Source organism: Aythya ferina, assembly GCF_964211825.1.
Source record: "Aythya ferina genome assembly, chromosome: 1".
NCBI lineage: Eukaryota > Metazoa > Chordata > Aves > Anseriformes > Anatidae > Aythya > Aythya ferina.
Genome location: NC_140296.1, coordinates 5,178,333 through 5,203,293, shown reverse-complemented (window position 1 = coordinate 5,203,293; position 24,961 = coordinate 5,178,333). Strand labels below are relative to the sequence as shown.

Here is a 24,961-nt window from a genome sequence, read left to right as displayed (position 1 = left end):
GGTTTTCTTCAAGATGATGGAATTTGTGTCCTCCTTTTAATTAAGAAACTTCATTATATGAAATTAACTTACTGAAGAATTGACAGGGATAAATTCAGTCTGGTCTGATGATCCAAATAATTCATGTAATCCAAAAAAATTAGAAGCAGCTCTCATAATTTATATAGCGCTTCACCTCATGGCATGAAGGGAAAAGAGAGCAGAGTCCTCAAGACTCCTTGACTAAATTTACCTAATCCTTTGGTTTATCAAAGAATCATAGTCATTAAGGTTGGGAAAGACCTCCAAGATCATTTAGTCCAACCAAGCACCAAGGTCACCCACTAAACCATGTCTCTAAGCACCACATCCAACCTTTCCTTAAACAACTCCAGCAACGGTGACACCACTACTGCCCCAGACAACCCTTTCTAATTCCTAACCACTCTTTCTGAGAATAAATTTCTCCTAACTTTCAGCTTAACCACCTCTCCGCAGCACGATTTGAGGCCATCACCTCTAGTCCTATCCTTAGTTATCTGTGAGAAGAGGCTGACCCCCAGCTCCCCACCCCTTCCTTTCAGGCAGTTGCAGACAGCAATAAGGTCTGCCCTGAGCCTCCTCTTCTCCAAACACCCCCAGTTCCCTCAACCGCTTCTCACAGGACTTGTGTTCCAGGCCATTCACCAGCTTCACAACCTTTCTCTGGACACACTCCAGAGCCTCAATGTCCTTCTGGTAGTGAGGGGCCCAAAGCTGAACGCAGCACTCAAGGTGCAGCCTCACCAGAGCAGAGCGCAGGGGGGTGATCACCTCCCTGGCCCTGCTGGCTGCATTACTCCTGCAACAAGCCAGGATGCCGTTGGCCTTCTTGGCCACCTGGGCACACTGCCGGCTCATGTTCAGGTGAGCATCAGTCAGCACCCCCAGATCCTTTTCCTTTGTGCAGAAGGCAAGGGCCTGGTGCATGACAGCTAATCATTAATTTCCGCTCCAATGAATACTGCAAGGGAAAGTGTCCTTTTTAATCAGACAGATTAAATAGGAGCTGTTTCGTGCCAAATCAGTGACTTCAGCAATTACAAAAGAAACTGGACATGGACACGGAACCTTCTCCAATTAGTTTCCATTATGGAACTCTTAGGAGTAGCTTGTGAAAGCAGTAAACAAATGAAACTAGGAACATTACCAGTGTTTTCTCTCTCTCTCTCCCCCTACCCCCCCCATTTTTTATTTTTTAATAGTTTGCTTTCTTGGAGAACCTTAAAATAAGCTTTTTGAATTAATTCAGATGTTTAAGTCTTATTACCTGCTCCTTTTATTTTTAAAAATAATATTATTTTTTTTTTTCACATTTCCTTAACAAATATCATTGCATTAGATTGTAGCCTGATATCAAAGGACACAATTTAGGACTTGTTAACTGTCATTATGTTCATGAATAGTTTTATATCAATTACATACTGTACGTCTGATAAAAAATAAAAAATAAAAAAGGACATGGTTTTCAAAATAGTTCTTGTACTAGAATAGCTTTCATTATGCTCCAGTGCTCCAGTGTTACACTGGTTCTTCAGCTCTGTGCAACTTTTCTTCATTGGTTCCTGTCCCTAACTGACTGGCATCAAGCATTTGTGGTCTACTATGAAGTTAATAAGTAGTAAAAACTTTTAGCAGACAAGCAGTTTTGAAACCAGCATAGCATAATATGATCCCTACCACATATTTTAGGTATCTCTGTGACCTTCCTGGCCACTTAAAGGGATTAAGAACAGAATTTCTAGTGGGTCTACAGCTGCCTGTCTGTAGCATGAAGGGTTGGTTAAGATTTGAGCACTGCAGACCTGCTACAATTTGTCACAAACTCTGTACACATATAAAATGCAGAAGAATAGAGGGAGAAGGGGATAAAAATGGCTACTGTCATGTAAACTGTTGGCTGGTCAGTATTCTTGTCTGGCTATGCCCTGGGCCTAATCCGTGCTGTCTGTTCTTTCTTCTTAATTAATTACTTTCTACCTCTTTTCTTGGATGAGATCCAGATGTGTATATAGCACATATATGGGGGCAGCAACTGAAGTTAGACCAGGGGCCACAGCCTGTCTGTGGTGCCACCAACTGGACAGACCAGAGTGGATGGACTTCAAGACCAGCAATGGATCTGGGACCTTGGGTCAAAGTAGCTCGTGTCCCTAGTGCCATCAACTGGAGCACTTGTGGGTGTTGTATCATTAGCCAAGATTAAGGTGGACTAGCTGGTGAGTAGGTCAAGTTGCCTGGGAGCCAGGAGTGTGTCTCTAGGCATGACATCTTAGTAGAAGCTGGCTACCAAAAGGACTAGGGGAGCAAGGACAGCTCCCAGGGGACTGTAGGGTCTGGACATCAGCTGAGACTTGCTTATTTGTGGGAACATGTGCATGTGCATGTAGAAGTCTTTAAGAGTGAGGCATCTGGGCTAAATGAAGATGCAGATCCAGCACTGGATGGACTGTGCCCATGGACAGCTTCAGAGGCAGAAGAACTATGTGTGAACAACTCTTTCATAGTTGGGTTGTTGAATTCAACATTTTGAATATCCCTGGCCTAGGCCAACCTCAGACCATCCCCAGACAGATGCATATATTTATAGATGTATAGATGTATATATTTATAGATGTATAGATTTATCCACAAAGGCTCCAGATTGGGCACACCTGGGTACTCATATCTATAACAATCTCACCAGGCAGCCTTTTCCTAATAACTTTCACCTTTCAGTCTTGGAGTAGAGCTGAAAATATCATTGGCTTTTCTGTAATAAAAAACTGGATTTCTCTTTATTCTTGGTGTTGGCCTTTACTGTGTATTTAGACATGTGAACAAATTCTGCATCTCTTCCTTCCTGGTTATTTTATGTTTCTCTGTGCTTCCTGTAACAGCAATACTTTCTGCTAATGAAAAAGTTTCAGTCACCCTTACTGTAATCTTCACATTCTCTCAATTTAAACTAAACTCCTGCTCCTAACACAAGCTTTAAGATACTACTTTACTACCACCACTTTATTGTTCAGAGGGTCCTCCTGGGCCAGTGAAGGACCCTAAAATTGCTCCTTCTTCTAAATTTCCTGCTGGCTCAGAAGCTCTCCTTTTACACTATGGTTTCTTTCTTGTTATTATTGTTTCAGTTTTGGCTACGCCACACTGAAAAGACAATATTTGTTGGTAAAATTATTTGGAGAACTAAATAGTTTTTTGGTTTTCCTATTTTATTTTGCCAATTTCAAAGGGAACAAACAGACAAATGAACAAAAAAAGCTGCATATCCCTTCTTCATTTATAAATATTAAGAGGAGATTTTTTTTGCTCTATTGTTAAATATTTGGGTGAAAGAGGGTTCTTTGTTTGTTTGTTTGTTTCCAAACCTGTTTTTGTCAATACACACAAAAAAAAAACAACTGCAGAAATAATGTTATAATGTACGATAATAATTCCTAAACCTCATTCATGTCATATTTTATTTTGATAATTCCCCCAGGTAAGATGGTAGGTGAAGTTTTCATTAGGGGAAACACCCTTAGACTCAGATAGCACAAATCTACCCTGACCCAAACCCTGGACAGGTCAAAATATTGTGCTCTGTGTACGCAATCCTCTTCCTCACCCTTCACTCCTAACACTTTTCTTTCCTCTCATAATGCTGTGACTATTTAGTTTCCTATATTCCCTGCACCAGCCCAGGCAAAGGATATCATCCTCAAAGTAAAATGTAAAAAAATAAAATAAAAAAATCTATACAGATATATAGATATATTTACATATATATATGTGGAGGGGGGGGGCAGAGGATGAAAGCAAAATAAAATTCAGAAATTTCTGGAGGTGCTTTCATGTTCATTATGTATGAAATAGTTATATCGAAGTATCTCACTTGAATATGAATTTCTATATGTTTGGAAAGACCTTGCAAAAACTGAAGGTTTGTCGCAGTGTCTTTAATGAAAAAAAAAAAAAAAAGTAGACACTTTCACACTTTCAACCCTTTGATTTGTTCACTGTGCTCCTGTGCAGCACCAGACAAAAGTTATGATTTTTTTTTTCTGAATGTTGCTCTATTTGTAATTCAGATACAATATTAATTTAGCAAACTAGTATTATTTCAATTTATTTTTAAGACACAAACCCCCACCCCATTTCAAAGAGTAACATCCTTGCTATTTCAGACTGACATGGGCTACAATTTGGCAGGCAGCAGATCAATATTGGATAATCCTCTTTTTATTTGGAGGAGTCTATTATGATGGGGTAGAGCTAACAAATATGGAAATTGCTGGTAACCAAAGACCTCTCCAGTGGAGTTACAAAACTGGTAATTCTATTCGGGATCTGTTTGTTGTAGTTCGATCTGCATAGCATAAAATGCCAAGCATCTGCTAGCAGGAATGTGCAGAATAAAAATGAAGACAGCCTTCCCTCTGACTGCAGAGCTCTAGCAGCTGCACCATCCTGCCCTCACATTTTGGCAGGAAAGGATCAAAACTGGGAGGAAAAGAAATAAAGTGGCTGTATCCTTTCTCTGCCTCACAGCCCTCTACATTGCAATAAACTTGGCAATGTAATCAAGACTTTTCCCCTGTACCTTTGAATTCAGAAAGCTGAACAAAATTATCAGCATAGCTCTAAAATATAATAAAATCCTGACTGGCAACTTTGAGTATAGTAATGAATAATATATAAAGGAAACTATTAGTAGAGAATTACAGCTAAGAAAGTTCTCTGCAAATGTGGGCAGAGCTTATAATACAAAGCTTTCATACAGGCATATGCCTGTATAAAATTTTTTCTTTTTCTTCATTTCACTAAATTTTGTTTGAATGTGTTGTGGGTACCTTCCCTCAGCAGTTGAACAGTTTGCATTCTTGACACATGGCATCTGTATTGAACAAAAAATGTGGGACTGAAGATCAACATGAATTTATATGTGTTTTGTTTGATTTGATGTTGCTGGATAAACCCTAACATCTGTTTTGCAGAATGTTATGAAAGAATTTAGCCTTTACCAATGCATGTGTTGGGCATTTTTCTTACTGTGTTCTTAAGTTTTTTTTTATTCTAAAGAAAGAGTAGTTAGAGATGGTCAGTGCTCTTTTTATCATCATTTTAATCTGAAAAGACTTAGGGAGAATTGTCCCAATTTTATCAGTGAGGGTCAGCTTATTAACACTCTTGTGTGCTGCATAAATATTTATAAAAATAATGTTTAATTGTTCTAGCCTAAGGTATCTCAGACCATGCTACAGGAATATAGGATATAAGAGGGATATAGTACTAGTTAGGCTTTCAGAAAAATGCATTAGTGCTTTATCTGCTCAGGCTAGTAAGCATTTATGCTTACCTTCATAAAATGTTAATGCTGTTATGCACTACATACTCAAAAAATGCCTCGATTACACTTCCCTTAGATATCGCAAAACTTCTAGGATCCAGCAATATCACTCATAATGTTGAATGGTTGAGGAAAAAATAACTTAAAATTCTAATTAAAAATTCTGTTTCTACTTCTATTAATGCATATAAGAAAAAATACAAATAGAAAAAGTTCTATGTTTAAAGATGCAAAGTGAATTCAGACAGACCATTGAGAGAATTTGTTGAATTCTCTCCAAAACATGAACCGGGAGGATAACTAAAACTTTGTACAGATACTTAATCTGTAATAGAACAAGCAGAATTACCTAATGTCACAAGTCCATTCAGTATTTGGGGCCAGTTTCTAGGTACCAATCCTGTCCTAAACACGTGTTACTGATACTTGCTTTCATTGCATGCTGCAAAGATTTTATTTTCACATTTGCCTCTAAATGTTGATGGCTCTGAGGTTAATTGAATGAAAGATATGCAAGAGAACTGCCAGAGAATGAATTGCTGACAATCAACTGTGTAACAAGTTCTGAAAATGTATGCATGTATTTCTGCCTCAGCATAGTAACAAAGAAAGTGCATAGACACTATAGTGTTATAGCCTTTTCTACATCTTGTCAGAAAATTTTTTAATATAGTAGTGGTGTGTGTGTTTCTGAATTGTGCAGATAATGCATACTATGAATAAATATTTTGGCAATAAGATTGCTTTCTTCTGAGTCTTAATTTGCACTGTTTCTCTGCAAAAGCCATCGATGTGCATACCTTGTATACATTTCATTTCTTTCTTTATTTTATTTTCTGACAATATTATTGTCATTATTACTGACTGCTTAGCACTACTTAGTCATATCACTCAAACAACTGGCAGGTGGCTTGTTCTACAGATGGATAAACACAAGCATGTTAATGCTAAACTGCAAATATCTAGAAGTTGTGTTTCATCACATGTTTGTTGACCATTCAGCCATCTGCCAGATTATCTTTAAAGTATGGTCCATTGTGGTTTGACAGAGGGTGAAAATGGTGTAGTATTGGTATTAAGATTCTTAATCATCCTTGTAGCATCCCAGTGAAACCTTATTCACTGAAATCTAAATTAGATGGGCAGATGTATAGATTGGGAAGTGTTCCAGATACTCTTTAAATATCAATAGGTTCAACAGCAGCTACACTAAGAATGTAATCACTGACATCATAACAAGTACTACCAAGGAGGTGCTTTGCATAACATAGTGTTAAGGAATTCAGACACTTGTGGAAAAGGAAAAATTGTCAGTTCTCTGCAGGCATAGTCATGTTCCTGTGTCTTCAAGGTACTGAAATTTCAGCATGGTGTAGCACTCAGATATCTACAGCAGTGTTGGCAAGCTTATGTAGTACTCATACAGGTATCGGGAACATGAAATTCTAAATATTATATAAAATTTAACTCATTTAGAGAAATTTACAGAAAAAAAAATAAAAAATCCAGGAGTATTAAATGCAAAGCACCTCCTGTGGCTCAGAAAATTGTTGATACACAGAAGACTGTGTGTAGACAAGTATCATTGCATAGCTGCACCAGTTTGGACTGTTCTATAGTATAGGCCTTCTATTACATATCTTAGTGGGGTGTATGCCTTTTGATCTGACCTGGTACTATTTGTTTCTTTTTTGGCTCCAGTTCCTCAGCTGAGTTACTACATGACAACAAACACTGTATAATATTATTGCTTTTATTTCTTCTTCTGTCTGGAGTATACAGTTTCTAGGTCAGGAAGTGTCTCCAGCTGTGCATTTGTTCAGTGCCTACTGGAATAGGCTGCAAACTCAAAGGAAGTTTAGGATATAAATGAAGTATAAATGTTAGTTTATACCCTTAGGTAAATCCATATAGAGTTGCCTGGGAATTCCTAAGTCAGTTACGAGGAGAAAATGAGATAACTGTCTTTAGGAAATTCAGATCTTTTCTGTCTATTTGACTCCCGGGGGAATATTTTTCTTATGACATAGCCCATTCCAGTAAACCCAGGAGAAGGAGCTGGAGAAGGGAAAATCAGTTGTCAGGAGAAAACATTTTCTATCAACTTTTTATCTACATCTATCCCTCATTTTTTATCCTTTGTTTAGGCTAAAGAAATATTTATCAAATAGAAATAACAGGTTCAGTATATAATGTTCTGTTGAATATGCCTAAATACAAATTTGAATGGTGTTTCTGAAAATACACAGTCACAGCAGAACTTTGGAAGCTGATGCACAAATCAAGTCATATGAAACCCAGTTTCTATCTCCTAATCTATCCAGCAAAACTATGCTAGAAGTCAATCAAGACACATGCCAGTCAAAACTACACCTAAACCAGCCAGTCATACACATGTGTACTTGACAAAGCTGTGAAGAACAGTATCTGTAGAGGTTTTTATTTTCCCTAGTTACTTATTAATAAATAAAAGCACATTATATAAATGTTGAGAAGGAAAAAAAAAAAAAAAAAAAGGAAACAAACAAACAAACAATGAAACTAAATTTCTGGTCATCCAGTTTTGTTTTAGTGGCTTCACCAACTTCAGTGAAAGTGCTCAAAACTATGGTACTAGGCAGAGAACCATGTTCACTTTGCAAAACCATAGTACAGCTCTATTATGCCTATATCCTTTTCATGCTTATTCCATTAAAAAATTGATTCCATATACGATGACTTTGAGGTCCATTTCTCTCCAGTACCTAATAGAAGGCAAAGGAGCATCATCAGCTTCAGAAAAGAAGTTGTTTCATATATTTAGCTTTGAATTCTTATGTTGAACACATACTTGCCTTTTGCTGTGTGCCACACTAAGGGTATATGTCATGCACCCTTTGTAGAACTGAAGTTCTTTAAATCCGATTTCATCCTACCCTTGTTCTTAGAGCTCCTTTGTCATCAGAGGTGAACATGCAATCACACCTGAAAACGCTGATAATGTAAAACAGCTAGTCAGCTCTGCACTTCATAACTTCTTTTTATTGTTTTGTGCAAGCTTCTGCAACTTTTACCTTCTACATAGACCGGGTCAGTAACATTCCGAGTTGTAAGGAAAATATATGCATTTAATAATTAATGAAGTAAAAAGAGGATTCAATTAAATTACTAGGAAACATTACAGAGCAGGCTAAAGTTTAAAACTGTTATTTAAATTGCTGTCTTAGGTCATTAAGTATATTTTTCTGTGTTCAGAAACTCGGAAGCTATTAAACATGTTTGTGGAAGCAAGAAATTGGACCATTAAACCCTATCCTTTCCCACAAAATGAAAAAGTGATTTCAAGGGTCTTTTTGATAAGACTTCTGAGCAGCTCAAACAAATATGGGGTCTCTGACATCACTTTAATATTTGGATGGCTTTCTGTACATGCAGGTTTTTTCATTTGAACTCAAGAATATTGTTAATTGTGCATAGGAATAATTGGCAAACTGATGGGTTTGTTGAACAAGAGCTGAATTACATCTGAGCTTCTTTGAACACAGCACATGTGTTGTTCCTCAACTGTTCCATCTCCCTCTTTCCTTGCCCCTTTTCCATTCCAAACTGCACTGATCCCACCTGACGAGAACTAAAAGCATCTGATGTAAAATCTGAGAATTTTCTCACTCATACTCTTAAATTTCCTTGCTATTACTGATGAAGTGGGTCTGTCCAGACCAAGGAGATAAGACAACTCAAATTACAGTCCCATTAAAGTCATTGAAAGAAAGCATGAAAACCAACTCAAGGTTCAGTTCTAATCTTTATCTAGAGGTGTATCATTGCTTACATAATTATGAAACTAATCTCAATATTTGTACATGCAAGAAGCACAGGTTTCTCCTAACAGAGAATTACTCTAATAATTGGAACAGGCAGAAAATCATACTTTCATAACCTGTTCCAAAAGCTAAGAAAAGTCAGTGGTAATTACCTTTTTCACTTTTCACGTTATTATCTCTATCAGAGCTGGACCAATTGGGGCCTTAGAATGTTCTACAAGGTTGGCAATCCTAAAAGATGAAGCTCATAGGAAACCTTTGTGAAAAGATTGGTTTTGTCTCAGATGACTTCTTAGGTGCTCAAAGGTTATAGTTATCAACAGAATCAGTCACAAATGTTAATTTTGCATGAAATTTTAAGGGAATAGGTGTGGTGGTTTTACCGTGCTGGGCAGCTAAACACCACAACCGTTCACTCCCCCTTTATTAACCTATGAAATAAGAAGGAATGCAAGTGTTCATGAAGAAAAGTAGCTTTACTTTTTATAATAAAATATACCTATTGAAACTGCTGAAAGTATATATGGAAATAAAACCCCACAATATCTATACAATCATAGCAGAGAGACAGGTATCCACAGGAAGCCAGAAAGCCAAACAATTATATAAATCACTGTGGAAACATGGGGAAAAAAGAAAAAACAAACAAACAAACAAAAACAAACAAACAACAACAACAAAAAAAAAAAACACATAATTTTTCAAAAGAGATCTTATTTATTCATTGGACTTGATGAGTGTTTCATGAACCCCAGGATAATGTAGGTCCAACTTTTGAAGGCAAAAATGATACAACCCCTGGGTTTCTAATATTTTGTTCTGTACTTTTGTACCCAATCTCATTTTTAATCCTGTGATGCAGTATATCTCACTGTCTTGAAAAATTATATATATATTTATATTTATAAATACATTTTATAATTTAAATACATTTTATATTATTATATAATTTATTTATATTTGTAAACAAATTGTATAATTTATTTATAATTTTATAAAATTATTTATAATTTATATATATATATATTCATATATATATATATTATATATCTATATTAATTGTAATATATGTAATTGTGTGCACAACACAAATTATCAGTTCACAAATCTTATAGAGTAGGGCAGTGTACCATAAAACAAACTGAAACTGAAAGAATTTCAAAGCAGAACATGATCTGAGGCTGGACTAGATGACCTCTAGAGGTCCGCCTGAGAAAATTTCCTCTGAAATGTTCTATGTATGATTTTATACTTCTGAGATTGCAGGCTTTGTCTAAGAATCTTAAATGTCCATAGGTCAAGACATTAAAAGCAACAAAGATTTGAAAATGCAAACTAATCATACAACAAAATACAAGGTGATCCATATCCCCAGAATTGTTCTGGAAATCCAAGAAGTGCTTTGCTTATACATGTCATGAGTGCTGAGTTCTTGCCAAATCTTAATTACACAGTGATTTGAAGTGTAATTAGAATGCCTTGTGGTTTGGGATCAGTAGAAGTTAAAGCTTCATTTTTAGCACTGGTTGTAAATTTTCTGACAAACTAATTTTTCGTTGAAGAAAATTAGTCTCCACTAAAACAAATTCCTCTATTGAAATATGTCAATTCTAAGAAAACTTTTAACTTGGAACTTCAGTCCAAAACTGAATTTCCATATATGTGTGTAAGAAACAGATGAAGTGCTGAATTTCAGCGCAGAATATTTAATGATCTCACTGTTGGAACACTTAACTTAAATGTCAAAGACCAATGTTGAAGCATCAGATGTGAATTAAAAATAAGAGAATTTCAGTCTCCCATATCAATTTAACCATTGCACACTTTCCCCTTCCCTTCCCTTCCCTTCCCTTCCCTTCCCTTCCCTTCCCTTCCCTTCCCTTCCCTTCCCTTCCCTTCCCTTCCCTTCCCTTCCCTTCCCTTCCCTTCCCTTCCCTTCCCTTCCCTTCCCTTCCCTTCCCTTCCCTTCCCTTCCCTTCCCTTCCCTTCCCTTCCCTTCCCTTCCCTTCCCTTCCCTTCCCTTCCCTTCCCTTCCCTTCCCTTCCCTTCCCTTCCCTTCCCTTCCCTTCCCTTGTTAATTGAATTATTCTTGTTCCACTAGCTTTTCTAAAAATAAATTAATTGTAATTTAATATCAAGGCTAATCTTAAACTTTGAATATATTTTACCCATACTATAATATTATTTTTTCTTTAAACTTCCTCGGTCTATAGGTCATGCCAAAATGAAATACTAATATATGCATTCTAGGTGTCTGTGTAGAGATGGAAGATGAACATAATGTTCTGGATTCCAATTTTGGCTATTCTGTGCTATTGTTGTCTAGACATGATAGATTTATTTTTCATATGATTTATAACTTGTCATTACAGGACAGTATAGTCCTCCAGACAACATTAATCTATTGATGAATCTGAAGTGAAGACGTGATTGATGCAGTTACAGACCTTATTGTCATAGGTAAGCTCTTTTCTTTGCAAACTTTTTCTTGCTGAAATGTATAGCTCTACCTGGAGTTGGAAAACAAAAATATCCTAACTTCTAAAGAATGGGACACAAAGTTCATTGAGACAACTGTTTATTTTAATTAAATTTCTTTGTATATTCAGATAAATGTTCCCTTTTTAATTGAAAAATAACCAGTTTGAAAACTTTTCCCAAGTAAGTTCTAACAAATGTTTCATTGTTAACTCTAATCCATCTGGGGTTGTTTTTTTTTTTATTATTTTTTATTTTATTTTTTTTTTTTTGTATTTCTTACTGAAATAGATATAAACCCTGCAGTGTTTGTCCTTCCAGTTTTCTTGTGGATTTATCTTTTGCTGTTGCAAAGAATTTTCAGAAAGGTACCAATGAAGTGATTCTGTTTTCTTGTTCTAAATAAAGCTGGAAGTGGTAATGACACTTATATGTTCTAAGATGCAAATAAGATTCAGATTTGAAATTCTTAAGTATTATGAATCTACATCTAAGACTCTGTTGTAGTCAGTAATAAATTTCTACACTGTTCCCACCAAAAAATATCCCCTATATCCTCTACTTTAATATTGAAGTAATCAGGGCATGCAGGTAAATATTTCTTAGCTGATTTCTGTGGCAGGTGAGGGAAGAAGTTTTCTCAAGACTGAAGGGATGAATTTAGTCTACAGTTGCCATGTCATAATCTCCATTTCAAGACCCTTCACAGAGACTAAATCAAAATTTCAAAGGAATGTTTCATGGCTGTTTAGACTGTTTTGAGATTTTAACTTACAATGCAATGCAATACTAGAAAGACAATGTAGTTTAGAAAAACAACCAACCAACACCACCAACAAAAAACACTAGCATTTTTTCCTTGGTCAAAACATAACCTAATTGACAGCATGGGGACATACCAATGTAAGCAATACAGATGGAGTTACCTCTAAAAATCTGAGCATAGCACAAATAGAAAAGATATGGTATAGAAAAATCTTGAAACGTAAATATCCTTTCAGAAGGGTGAGTTACTAGAAGATGAGCTATAACTATGTACAAATTCACCCCACTAAGGAAAATACTATAAAACGAGTCCCAGAAGATAAAGTCCCAGAAGACAAAAATATTTTAACTGAATAATCTAATTTTCCTTATTACTGCCTTGTTGGGATCCAAACCTGTCACATTATTGTGTGGCTCTGGTAATGTTGTTACTGCTTCTTGCAGAATAGTTTAGATTATACTGAAAGTACTGCTGTATTCAGTTTGTGTCTGTTGTATGCAGAAATGTTGTCAGCCTAAAAGTTGTTACTGTATATCAGTAGCTCTCCAAAGCGATCTAAAAAAAAAAAAAGAAAATAAAATCAAAAAAAAAAAAAAAAACCAACAAAAATCACCCTTCTACCAAAAGAAAAGTGAAAGAAACCCTCTGAAAGTGGAGACGCCTGTGTGCATAGTCACTGCAGACATATGTTTACAGAATTCTGAATGACCTCTTTCAGGGATATTCCCCAAAAGTAATGAGACCAGACTCCCATAAGGCCTGCTCTAGTCAGTGGATGGAGGCAGGTTCCTCTGAGAAATGGGGAAAGTTTCAGAAGACTAATTTTGAGCATTATATTTTGGATATGGTGATCTTACTCTATTTCTTTCATGACAAAGAAATTCAGGACTGTTTAGCCTACCTGAGCTAAACAAAACCTTTGTAGCCATGTTTTCCTCTCACCTTTTCATCTGTTGGGGATGTTCTCTGTCTACTAATTTTCATGTATTAGACATGCAAATAAAAATCAGGCACAGAGTACATGTACTGTAATGATGACTTTTGCATTGCAAATTGTGTCTATACAATGTAGTAAGAGCTAGAAGCCTGTAACTGCAGTTTCAGACCCCTTGATGTATCAGTATCCTTTCAGGAAGTAATCTGTTAATCTTGTACATAAGAAGCATTCCAGCATAATGTAGATTGATGCAGTCTTGCTATGTAAAGCCCTCCTGGCAAATGTGGTGTCACCATTAGCAATCCTTGAAGGATGATGGACCCAGCATTTTCAGAAGAATTGTGTAGTAGATATTTGGCAATGCTTTTCTGCTTTTGAGTGAATATGTTATTCTCTGGTCTTTGGAGAGGAAACATTATCAAAAGTGACTGGCTTTTCACAGACTGTGCAGAATAATCACTATCCTCAAAAAGTGTTAAAAGGTGTAAAATTGTATGTTTGACCTGATAAGATTTCGGCTTTTGATTATTTATTTATTTATTTTTCTTATTCTTTAGTGCAAATATAATCTTTGATTGAGCTATGCTCTTGTTTGGATGATGGTGTGTATCCTCTATATACTCTTGAATATACCTTTGTTTTGTAAATCATAAAATAATAAAATGGCTTGTGTTGGAACAGACAAGAGATCATCTAATTCCAACCTCCACCTTCTACTAAAACAGGTTTCTCAAAGCCCCATTCAACCTGGCCTTGAGCACTTTCAGGAATGGGGCATCCACAGCTTCTATGGGCAACCTGTTCCAGTGTCTAATCACCCTCTGACTGAAGAACTTCTTCCTTATATATAATCTGAATTTGCCTTTTTTTTAAGTTTAAAACCATCACTCTTTGTCCTATACCTACACTCCCTGACAGAGACCTTCATCAGCTTTCCTGTGGGCCCCTTTTAGGTATTGGAAGGCTGCTATAAGGTCTCCCCAGAGTCTTCTGTTCTCTAGGCTGAACAACCCCAACTCCCTCAGCCTGTCTCCACAGCAGGGGTGCTCCAGGCCTTTGATTGTCCTTGTAGTCCTCCTTTGGAGTCCTCCTCTGGACTTGCTCCAATAGGTCCATGTACTTCTTCTATTAAGGGTACTGTACCCAGAGCTCAATGAAGTAGTACAGGTGCAGTCTCACAAGAGTAGAGAGGGAGAATCCTTCCCCTCACCCTGTTGGCCATACTACTTTTGATGCAGCCCAGGATACAGAAAGCTGGCTTTCTGGGCTGAAAATGCACATTACTGGCTCATGTTGAGCTTCTTATCAACCGACATCCTCACGTCTTTCTCACCAGGGCTGCTTTCAATCCATTCTCTGTCCAGTTGGTATTTGTGCTTGGGATTGCCCTGACCCAGGTGCAAGGCCTTGCTCTTGGCCTTGTTGAACCTCATGAGGTTCGCACAGGCCCACCTCTTAGGCCTCTTCAGTTCCCTCTTGATGGCATCTCTTGACTTCAGCATGCTGAGTGCACCACACAGCTTGGTGTCATTGGCAAACTTGCTGAGGGTGCACTCAGTCTCACTGTCCACGTCACTGTAAATGTTAAACAGTTCCAGTCACAGAATAACAGAATTGTCAAGGTTGGAAGAGACCTCAAGATCATTGAATCCAACCTAACACTAACAAGTCCTCCACTAAACCATATCACTAAGTTCAACATCTAAACGTCTTTTAAAGACCTCTAGGGATGGTGACTTCACCACTTCCCTGGGTAGCCCATTCCAATGCCTAACGACCCTCTCAGTAAAGAAGTTCTTCCTAATATCCAACCTAAACCTCCCCTGGTGCAACTTTAGCCCATTCCCCCTCGTCCTGTCACCAGGCACGTGGGAGAACAGACCAACCCCCACCTCTCGACAGCCTCCTTTAAGGTACTTATAAAGAGCGATAAGGTTGCCCCTGAGCCTCCTCTTCCCCAGGCTGAACAAACCCAGCTCCCTCAGCCACTCCTCGTAAGACTTGTTCTCCAGACCCCTCACCAGCTTTGTCGTCCTTCTCTGGATTCAATCAAGCACCTCGATGTCCTTCTTGTATCGAGTCCCAATACTGATTGCTGAGGAACACCACTCATTACAGCTCTCCACCTGGACATTGAGATATTTACCACAGTAATTTGAGTGCAGCTTTCCTTACCCACGGAGTGGTCCATCTGGACAAATCTGTCATCTGTCAAAAAATCCACATCTCTCCAATTTAGAGACAAGGATATCATGGGGGACAGTGTCAAATGCTTTGCTTCAGTCCAGGTAGATGGTATCTGTCATTCTTACCCTATCTGCCAATGCTACATGTATTACCCTGTTGTAGAAGACCACCAGATTTAAAATGTGAAAAAGAATTGTTTATTCTTCAAATTATGTGTCTTTCCAAAACACGAGCAGAAATCTGTTTTTTTTTTTTTGTTTGTTTGTTTGTTTTTTTAGTAGGAAACTTGACATTTTGACAGGCAAAGAAGCCAGTCATTCCTAATGAAGCTACTGATCTGTCTTTTTGCTGCTTTTAATACATTAAAGCTTTTATCTGTAGTTAAAGAAAGTACTTCTAACTAGAAAACTTAATGGACAAGAAATATTTATCCTAATACAATATAGTACAATACCTTACAACCTGTCTTGGTTAAAAAAAATAAAAATTAAAATTAACTGGGAGATAATTATGAAGCAAAAGATGTCAGATAAATTGGTTCTTCCCTTGTAATACAAGAAAAATGACTACTTGTTAAAATCTTTACTACTTCCTATGCCTGTAGTGTCCAGCAATTCCTGGATAACTGTTAACTGTTTGCACAGTGAGAGTCATCTTCTTAAAAGTAGTTTGACGTTTTTCTTAGTTGTGCCCAAGAGACTTTTCTTAGGAGCAGTACCTATGCTGGAAGCATGATCCAGAGTGCTGTGGGTTCTCATAAACTCAGTATTGATCATCTTTTCTTCTTTTAAGCCGTTCACATTGGAGTTGTTAATTTATTTATAAAGTTTATAACCTTCTTTGTGGACCATGAATAGAGAAAAAGGTGCTGCTATAGCCAGGAGCTTGGATATGAGGTTAACAGCATATTGGGATTCTGTCTTGTTAGATAAAAAGGACTTTTTGGCTGTAGTAATAATTAAATACCCATCCCAAAATGAATTGTATGGACTTCCAGATAGTTTCTTATATGGATGTTTCTTATATGGATGAAGGGAAATATTTTCTTAGTTGTAAATGGTAGGAAAACTAATTAGTACTAATTTGTGCACTGCGTGTTGATGCAGTCAAACACTTTTAATACCAATTAAATGTATTAAAACAAAATCGCATTCTAAAGATTTGTTTATTGAAAAGCAAACAAACAAACACATACACATACAATTTTTTAGCTCAGACTCTGATTGACCTTATGGGATCACTTTAAGTCATTACTACTTTTAACTGGTTTTGTAATTATAAAGCATAGTCTTTAACAATTATAAAGTTGTAACAAAAGACTACAGAAGAATTTTCAAACTAAAACAACAGACTTTCATGCCATCTTCACCACAGATTAACCAAATGAGAGTAAATAAAAAGTGCCATACTGTCAATGTATCCAGATTATTCAGAAGGGCAAGAAGCTCTCTTTTTAATAGATGTTCCCTCAGGAGTAAAGGAGAGTCTGACTGAGTGATTACATTTAATATATTAAGGTTGGATTACTACAATCACTAAATAAATGACCATAGGTAGAGATACAGTGAGAATGCAGGGCTGAAAAGAAGAACCTGGAATAGTGAGAAGAAAAAATAAGTGATGTGGAGGTAAAAGAGAACAATACAATAAGCGTGCTTGAAAAGGTGTAGCTGCCTTTGACATGACTTGTGATCTGTGGATGCTTTCCATTTCTAGAAACTCAACGAAATTACCTAATTGACCCTCATTTTCACCAGTGGGTGTTTTACACTTCCCCTGAAACAACAGCTGAACTTGAATGCTTTAGATCAGATGCAAGTTTCTATTGAAATCTGTGTTATTATGTGCAATATTTGTGAAGGAGGTTAATGTTCAATTTCCTTTAGCTTAATATGTTAGAACTTCTTTGCATTGGTGCCTTTCACACCTTAATATATTAACTTTTAAATGGATATTGAAATGAGCAAAAAGATAATAAATAAAAATATTTGCAGAAGCCATCATTTACTTAAATGAAATTGGTGTTAATTGGGAGGTCTGGAACTAATTCAGAGCTGAAGAAAAGCAAAATTTCATTACCATCTATTTGTTTTGTTTTGTTTTGTATTTTTTTTAATTACCTTGTTTTTGAAAGCTGACAATATATAGTATTGACTTATATATCAGGAAGGCTTCTACTCTTTTCAAGTAGGTAAAAAAAAAAAATATAATTAATATGAATTATTATGAACACTGATGAGGTGCATTAGGTGAACACTCGCATATGTAGCAGACTTATAACTGTATTTGAATGCTCTGCCCTTTGACTTCACCATTCTACTAAAAATTCTGGTGCAAGGTCATTGTGATGTCATTGGTGATGAGGATGTCCCAAAGGGAGAAAAATGTCAGGCATTGGACAAACTGTAATGTTTTTTTTTTACACCTTCACTACTCTGATACAAGTCAGGAACAATATTCATTCCAATGTCATAGATCTGTTTTATGCTCTGCAATTTCACCCCTTACAATGTCATGACTGTTGGTTTATGTTTCTTGAATTTGTCAAAGATGAGGAAACAGCTACTGAAGCAAAGCTGAAACTGCATCTCTTTCCAGTGCACATAATCTCCTCTGTTGCTAGGAGAAAAAAAAATAAATCTCTTACACTGGAGATTTTTGTTTGCTATGTTGTGCTTGTTGGCTATATTTGTTTGTTTGTTTGTTTATTTATTTATTTATTTATTTATTTATTTATTTATTTTTGCTCTGTGCATTTTCCACATCTCATCTAAAGTTGTGGTCATTCTTTTATGTCTTTAATCCTTTCCTCTTTCATAGAAAGATATTGACGCCCCCCCCTCCTCCCCCAATAAGGACTTGATTACTTTATATAACAAGAAAGAAGCCTTACACTACATAAGAACAACACTTCTGAATATGTGGAATTACTATAATCCTCCAATTTCACCTCTGCATTCTAAGATTAAAGAAGGAATCTGATGCATATCATCTTCATTCCTAAAAGTCCTAAAGGAGACATAGGGGAAAGAAATAGGGAAATAGAGGATAATATGAAAATCGATTCAAATTTACCTTTTCTTCATAGAGATTACACAGGGCCAAGGAAATAAGGGTACAAAGAAATCTGTTGATTATTTTGTTTTTAAGGGTACAAAGAAATCTGTTGATTACTTTGTTTTGATCCTGCTACAGGGACACAGGGATTTCCAGTACAGAATATCTGAATTTAAGGTGCTGAAGGACACCATGGAAATACTGTGGCACAGTTGGGAATAGTATAGATGTCTACAGGTTGATGCTTTCACTGGGGAGAGGAACGATATTTTTCTACTTTGCACTGAACAATTCAGAAATAGTCCAATGAACCCTTTAGGGATCATTTGTTCATAAGAAAGGATATTAATTAATTAAATAAATTTATTTCCATTTCACAGTTGAATCCACAATTATTTTTTTCCATCTGATCTACATACAAATTCCTTGCAGTCAGTCACCAAAGCAAAGGGAAATCTGAGAAGAGACCACAAAACCCCTCTGCTGTCTTCTCGTTCTAACCAATAAGTTAGATTTCTTTTCAATATACAACACTCGTTCTATATTGCTTAAATTGCCAACTACTAGTAGGGAGACGATTCTATATAGCACTGTTCTGAGCTCAGAGCCTCTCAAAATGCTTTAGAAAATAATGAGGTTAAATGGTGACCATGATGTGATCCTGAGTACAATTAAGAGCCATTATGCATGCAGCAGCAGAAAACACATACTCGTCTTTAAATTTGGTGACTTAGTTTAAATTGTCTGCTGAATGTTCAAAGCATTACAGTATTTGTGCTTGAAGAAAAGACAGACTTCTTTGTAGACAGTGTTGCCCTTTTGTAAAATGATAAGAAAAGCATTAACTTCTGTACTGGGAAAAGATAGTAAAAAATTACCCTGTTATCAGAATCTCTACTGGTAGACTACTTGAAGTTAGAATGATTAATAATAGAGGGCTGAGTGACTAGATGGGATGTGTGTCTATTTTATGCTTTTTTTTTTTTATATTGTATTGCCCAAAATATTCTGGGCAGAATCATTCACTTTGGTTAATCTCAGTGAGCCAAAAAACACATCTGTTGTTGTTTAATTTGTTCATTCATTAAACAGCCATATGAAACAGCATGGGAGAGGTCTTGGAAAAAATATATGTATCCCATTTTGCTCAAGACATTCAATGCTGAAACAAATGATCTAAACCTTCCTCCCTAGTGGTCTTGCAAAAGAGGCTGCAGGGTTGTGATGAGCTTGCAAAAATAATAGTGTTGTTTGTGTTTGTGTAGGGGTGTTCAAAATGAATAGATTTCTTTTTCTTCTCTGATAATTTTGTGTTCAAAGATGTCAGATCTAATATGAAATTCTGATCTATGTGATACTAACCTAAACTTGAGGTTCTTCCAGAGAAACCATTAAGCTTTATGTAGTGTCATCTGAGAATGTAATTTCATTTGTCTTCATTTTTTATTTGTTTGTTTGTTATTTTTACTTCAAAATTCATGCAAAGAAATTTCATTGACTTACGCAAGATATCTTGGAATTTTTCCTTCAGCATAAAATAGGTACTTAGGGTTATTTTTAGTGGAACGCTGGTATAAGAAGGCAAGCTTCTAATCAGTTATTTATGGCCTCCATACCAGATGAAGTTTACTAGAAAAGATCTGAATGGGAGAATTGCCAAAACCCTTCATGTAATCTGAGCTATACTGCTTTAACAGCCAAATATTGTACTATCTACATATCCTCTATTTTTTTTTTTTTTCTTTCCAGCAACTGCTTATAATCACAGAAAGTAAATTTCGATCTGTACAGCAAGTTGTGGTGATGTCAACCACAAAATTGGCTACAGTAAACACAAAGATAAATCATGAGCATGCACTAGATCCAATGCAAAAAAAAAAAAAAAAAAGGTTAATATTCCAATATTCCTTTTCTCATATTTTGCAACAGAAATAGTATGGCATTTTAAGTATGTACAGAAACAATATTAAACAATATTGGTCCTTCTAATTCCCAGTGGTATTGAATGGGTCTGTCTCTCTCTCTGTTCTTGTTCTCTTTTTACTCTATCTCCTTCCATTCTTTTCTTTTGTTATTTTATGTCTCGAAAAAGAAAAGAAAAAAGAAAAAGATTAAAAGATGATGAATAAAAAGAAACTTTTTCCTCTTCTTTTGTAATAGTCCTACTAATACTTATCAAGATGAAAAAAAAAAAAAAAAATCTTGTTAGTTTGTTTGTAGACCTGTTTTCTTTCTATTAAGCCCATAGGCCAAACTCCTTTTTTACCTTGAGTTTGAAAATGGAAAAAAAAAAAAACTTCACTGAAAACAATTACTCTGCTTGGTTAATGTACAAAAATGTATATGAAAATCAGGAAAAAAAGAACAAACTTTTATATATTATGCAATGTTTAACCTGTTGTTACTATATTACTAGCATTATTTTTGTTTATCTCTAGTTATTTAGTCTCTTCATAGGGACAGTATGAATCCAACTGACCAATAAAACTTAATTTTTTCCTTGAACTCCTATTCCTGTCTCTAACCATCTGTTTGTTTACTGGTTTTATCTCTGAATAAGCATTCAAATCTTTCATTTGTTTAGCATTATTTACATAGTTTTTCCTAGCAGATCAAATAAAGAAGACAGGTGGCAGTTTACACTTGTTTTCCATTCCTGCTGTTCTTGTGATAACAGATTTGTGGATAATCCAAAATTATGGAATCAGTTACAGTGTGGAAAGAGAAGAAAAAAATAGAAAAGCCTGTACATAAAGTTTGAAACATAATAGCACTAAGATTTTAGTGTACATCCATTACCACAGTCATGAATCCTGTGAAATCTCTATTAGCATCACAATTTGCCTTACAATTATGAATTAAAATCGTGAAACAGACTATATGACAGCGAAATATGAGGGAAAAAATCATGTTTCTGCTTTATTTTTGAACATAAATTTATTATTTTAAAACTCAAATCTCTTGAAGCAGGTGGTTGAATTTTTTGATATTATCATTTTGATGTCTTTATTATTATTTGGGGCAATATGTTTTCATCCAACATGCTTCACAAGTATGTTAGCAATATCATGATAACTGAAGTCTACTAGGGATGTAGATCAGCTCTAGAAGTGATTGTATGAAGGTTTGTAGATGGGCTGAAAGGTATTGAAGAAGGTGACAAATCTTTTAAAAGTCTGTTTTCATTTTTGAGCAAATTATGAGCAAGTGGTGGGACTGTTTTTCTCTTCTGGAAAAAAATATATTGAACAGTAACAAAGGATAGATAGAGATAAAGACAATTTCTATTGAAGTGACAATTTCTATATCAGTCTTTTGGAAAGGGGTTTGAAACACAAAATAATTCTACTTTTGCAAATAAAAGTTACCTGAAAAATAACAGCAACATTTGAAATCCAGAGTTACTATTGATAACTCCTGTGAATATCTGATAATATTTGATATTTGAAATTTGTAGCTCCTTACTGTTCTAGTGTAGCTCCTTAGTGTGATCTGTTTGCAGTGCGCAGATGCAACCAAACAAAGAACAACTTCTTGTCAAGGTGTAGTGAGGCAGATGGTGTGACTTGTGCTTGGGCTTTGCCTTCCTACTCTGCTTCTTGGAATCAGGCTTCTGTTGTTTCACTTATTACAGAAAAAAAAGTGTAGGTAATTACTGTCACTTTTAACTGCATAAAAACTGTAAATAACATTATGAACTGGGAACAACACACCGATATAAAGTTGCTTCTTTAAAGGGCCTGATTATGTAATTTGAAAATACTTGGTAAGCTTATGGACTCACAGTAGTCCCAAAGGCTCATTGGTTATTGTTTAATGGAATGAAGGAAATGGAGAATGTGTCTTCGGTCAGAATTTCTCTCTATTCTTCATCTGGAAGTGAAGAAATATCTGTTCAGAGGCACTGTTCTCCCTCACGTTCCTAAATCAAAAACTATTTGAGCCTGATTTTGAAGATTTTGGAACTGTCACAGTTCATCAAATAGGAAGAGATATCACAAAAACATTATTTGTGTTTATCTGCCCACTCTCCTACCTTATTTGGGACCTGGGTTCCATATCTTTTCCTCATTCTTACTTTTGAGATATTATTTTTTCTTAAAAAAACTAATTTTCTAGAATTAAAAGGGTCACATTATATTTCAAAACCTTTTCTGTGACATTAGACCTTTGAACTACTGTTAAAGAGATTATTTCACTAAGGTTGTAAAAGGTTATTAAAAATTTAATTTTAAAGATGGCATCCAGGCAAATATATATATATTTATGTATATAAACACCACTTAAAACTTTAGTTACCTAAATCTTATTGCTGCTGGTATTTTTTTTTTTTTAATAAAGTAGAAATTCCTATTAAAATAAAAAGATCAATTTTCATAGCAGCATTTCAGAAGAAGCATAAAGATACTAGTTCCTATATCTTTTATGTTGGTGGAAAGTTTGTTATATTTCTGACTGCTACATGGAGTAAGTTTTAAAATTCAGGTCTTTTAAAATAGTTGTAAAGAAAGTGTATTTCACCCTTAGGGCATAAACCCTCATTAGAACATGAGTGAAAGTAGCTGAATAACATTATTTATGATTTTTTTTTTTAGATAATCCCAAACCTAATTTGATTATGACACTCATGTTAGGGGTATAGTCTCCCTTGGGTTGCCACCAGAGGGCAACTTTTCAATTATTCTCTTGAAGGATTTTCCTGCTTTTCCTAACTTGAAGAAAGCCTAAAATAGGCTCCTAGCTTCTAGGCCACTAACTTCTGCAACCTGATAGAGCATTTTAAGTATGTGTGATGAATATCTCTCATCTAAAAGCATACTACCATACTGCAAGGTTTATGCAGTAATGTTCATAATCATATCTTTAATGTCTCCTCTGATTTCAGGCATTTATTTTTATGGATGTCTCCTGTGTTTTATGGCATGTGGTTTAGTGTGGATCAGTCAGGACATTTTCTTTCTTGTCTCTGTTGTTATTTTAAAATCTAGTGCTTAATTTTGTTTTGGTGCATTATTCCCAAAGCCCTTCTCCACTCCAGAGCCATCCTTGCTCCTGTTCATTTCTTAATGTACCAGTTATGAGTTGCCTTTCCCCCAAACTCCCCACCCTGAAAAGCAGTGTCCTTCACCCAAAGCAATGTTCTTAGACATACTGGATATGAAGTATTTCTCTTCACTTCTCTCTTTCTTCCTACTCATATTCTTCTATAGTAGTACTAAGAGTGTGCTACACTGTGTGCTGACAGATTGCATATTCTTTTAATGCCATAAAGTTATCACCAGAGAGTACAGACAAGTTTCAAGTGTTCTGGCTCTGAAGTGTGGCTCTGTGGGGGAGATGTGCCTTTGTGTCTCTCCAAAATGCAGCTGGAGATGATGTTGTCCAGATAATTTTTAAGGGTGCACAAACCCTCTGAGAGGGCTTGTGATCTTACTCTTTGATAGCAATATAAATGTCTTTGATAACAATATGAATGACGAAAAAGACTCCACCAAGCCGTAACATGACAGAGAACTGCCTTTTGCCTCCACCATCCCCTAGTGCACCAGGAGTTACAGCACTGAAGGTGCTTCAGAAGCCTGAAGGTTAATATATGAACATTTTAGAAGCTGTACCTGTAAAATTTAGGTACAAATAAATGAAGTTTTTATTTTTCTGTTTAATGATTGACAAGTTCATGATAAACCTCTATAACTTCATGAAACCACTACCTACTTTTAATTACTGGCACATCACATTTCCCTTCATATGTCTGCAGTTAATCAATAAATTGGCATAATCTTGTAACCTAAATTATGATTTCCAACGTGATTTTGACATTTCAGAGAGGAAGTACCACGAGAATAAATTCATGAATAAATGACAATAAATTAATGAATATATTAATAAGCATAAAAGGATGATTTAATGAATTAAGTTGTCAAAACAGCAAAGCACACACAAATGTATGCATGTGCTACAATAATAGTAATATGGTACTATTGTAGCACAATAATAATGTGCTACAATGACATCACATATATGTATGCAATTCTGCACCAGTATTCTTGTTTGAAATTGGAATTGAAAGTCCAATGATGAAAACAGTTTAATATAATTTTATGCTATAAATCATAATTTAATGCATTCTAAAATACATTATTTGTTCCAAATTTAATATTCTCCCCTTCTAAAATCATTTTGTCATGACTGAATGAAAATGTATATGATTTGATGCTTAGTGTGGCATTTTGTGTATGTTTAGACATTTTTGTCTGTAATAGAGCTTGCATAATTATTGGTCCAGGAAATTATCAGGTTTCATGAAAAGAGACTGTAATTTATTTAGGTTTATATGTCATACATTTAAACTATTGTATGTGAACACAAAAAAAGCAAGGCAAATTTTTATA

The 24,961-nt window shown here is 35.6% G+C and overlaps 1 protein-coding gene across 2 annotated transcripts in view; it reads left to right on the top strand.

Moving 5' to 3' along the window:
- The window catches only part of TENM4 (teneurin transmembrane protein 4), a 1,677,033-nt gene that overhangs the window by 398,927 nt on the left and 1,253,145 nt on the right, over positions 1-24,961 (top strand). For both annotated transcript variants that reach the window (XM_084535211.1, XM_084535210.1), the window contains exon 3: positions 11,517-11,604. The gene's annotated coding sequence lies outside the window, so the exon portion shown is untranslated. The remainder of the gene's footprint in view (positions 1-11,516; positions 11,605-24,961) is intronic.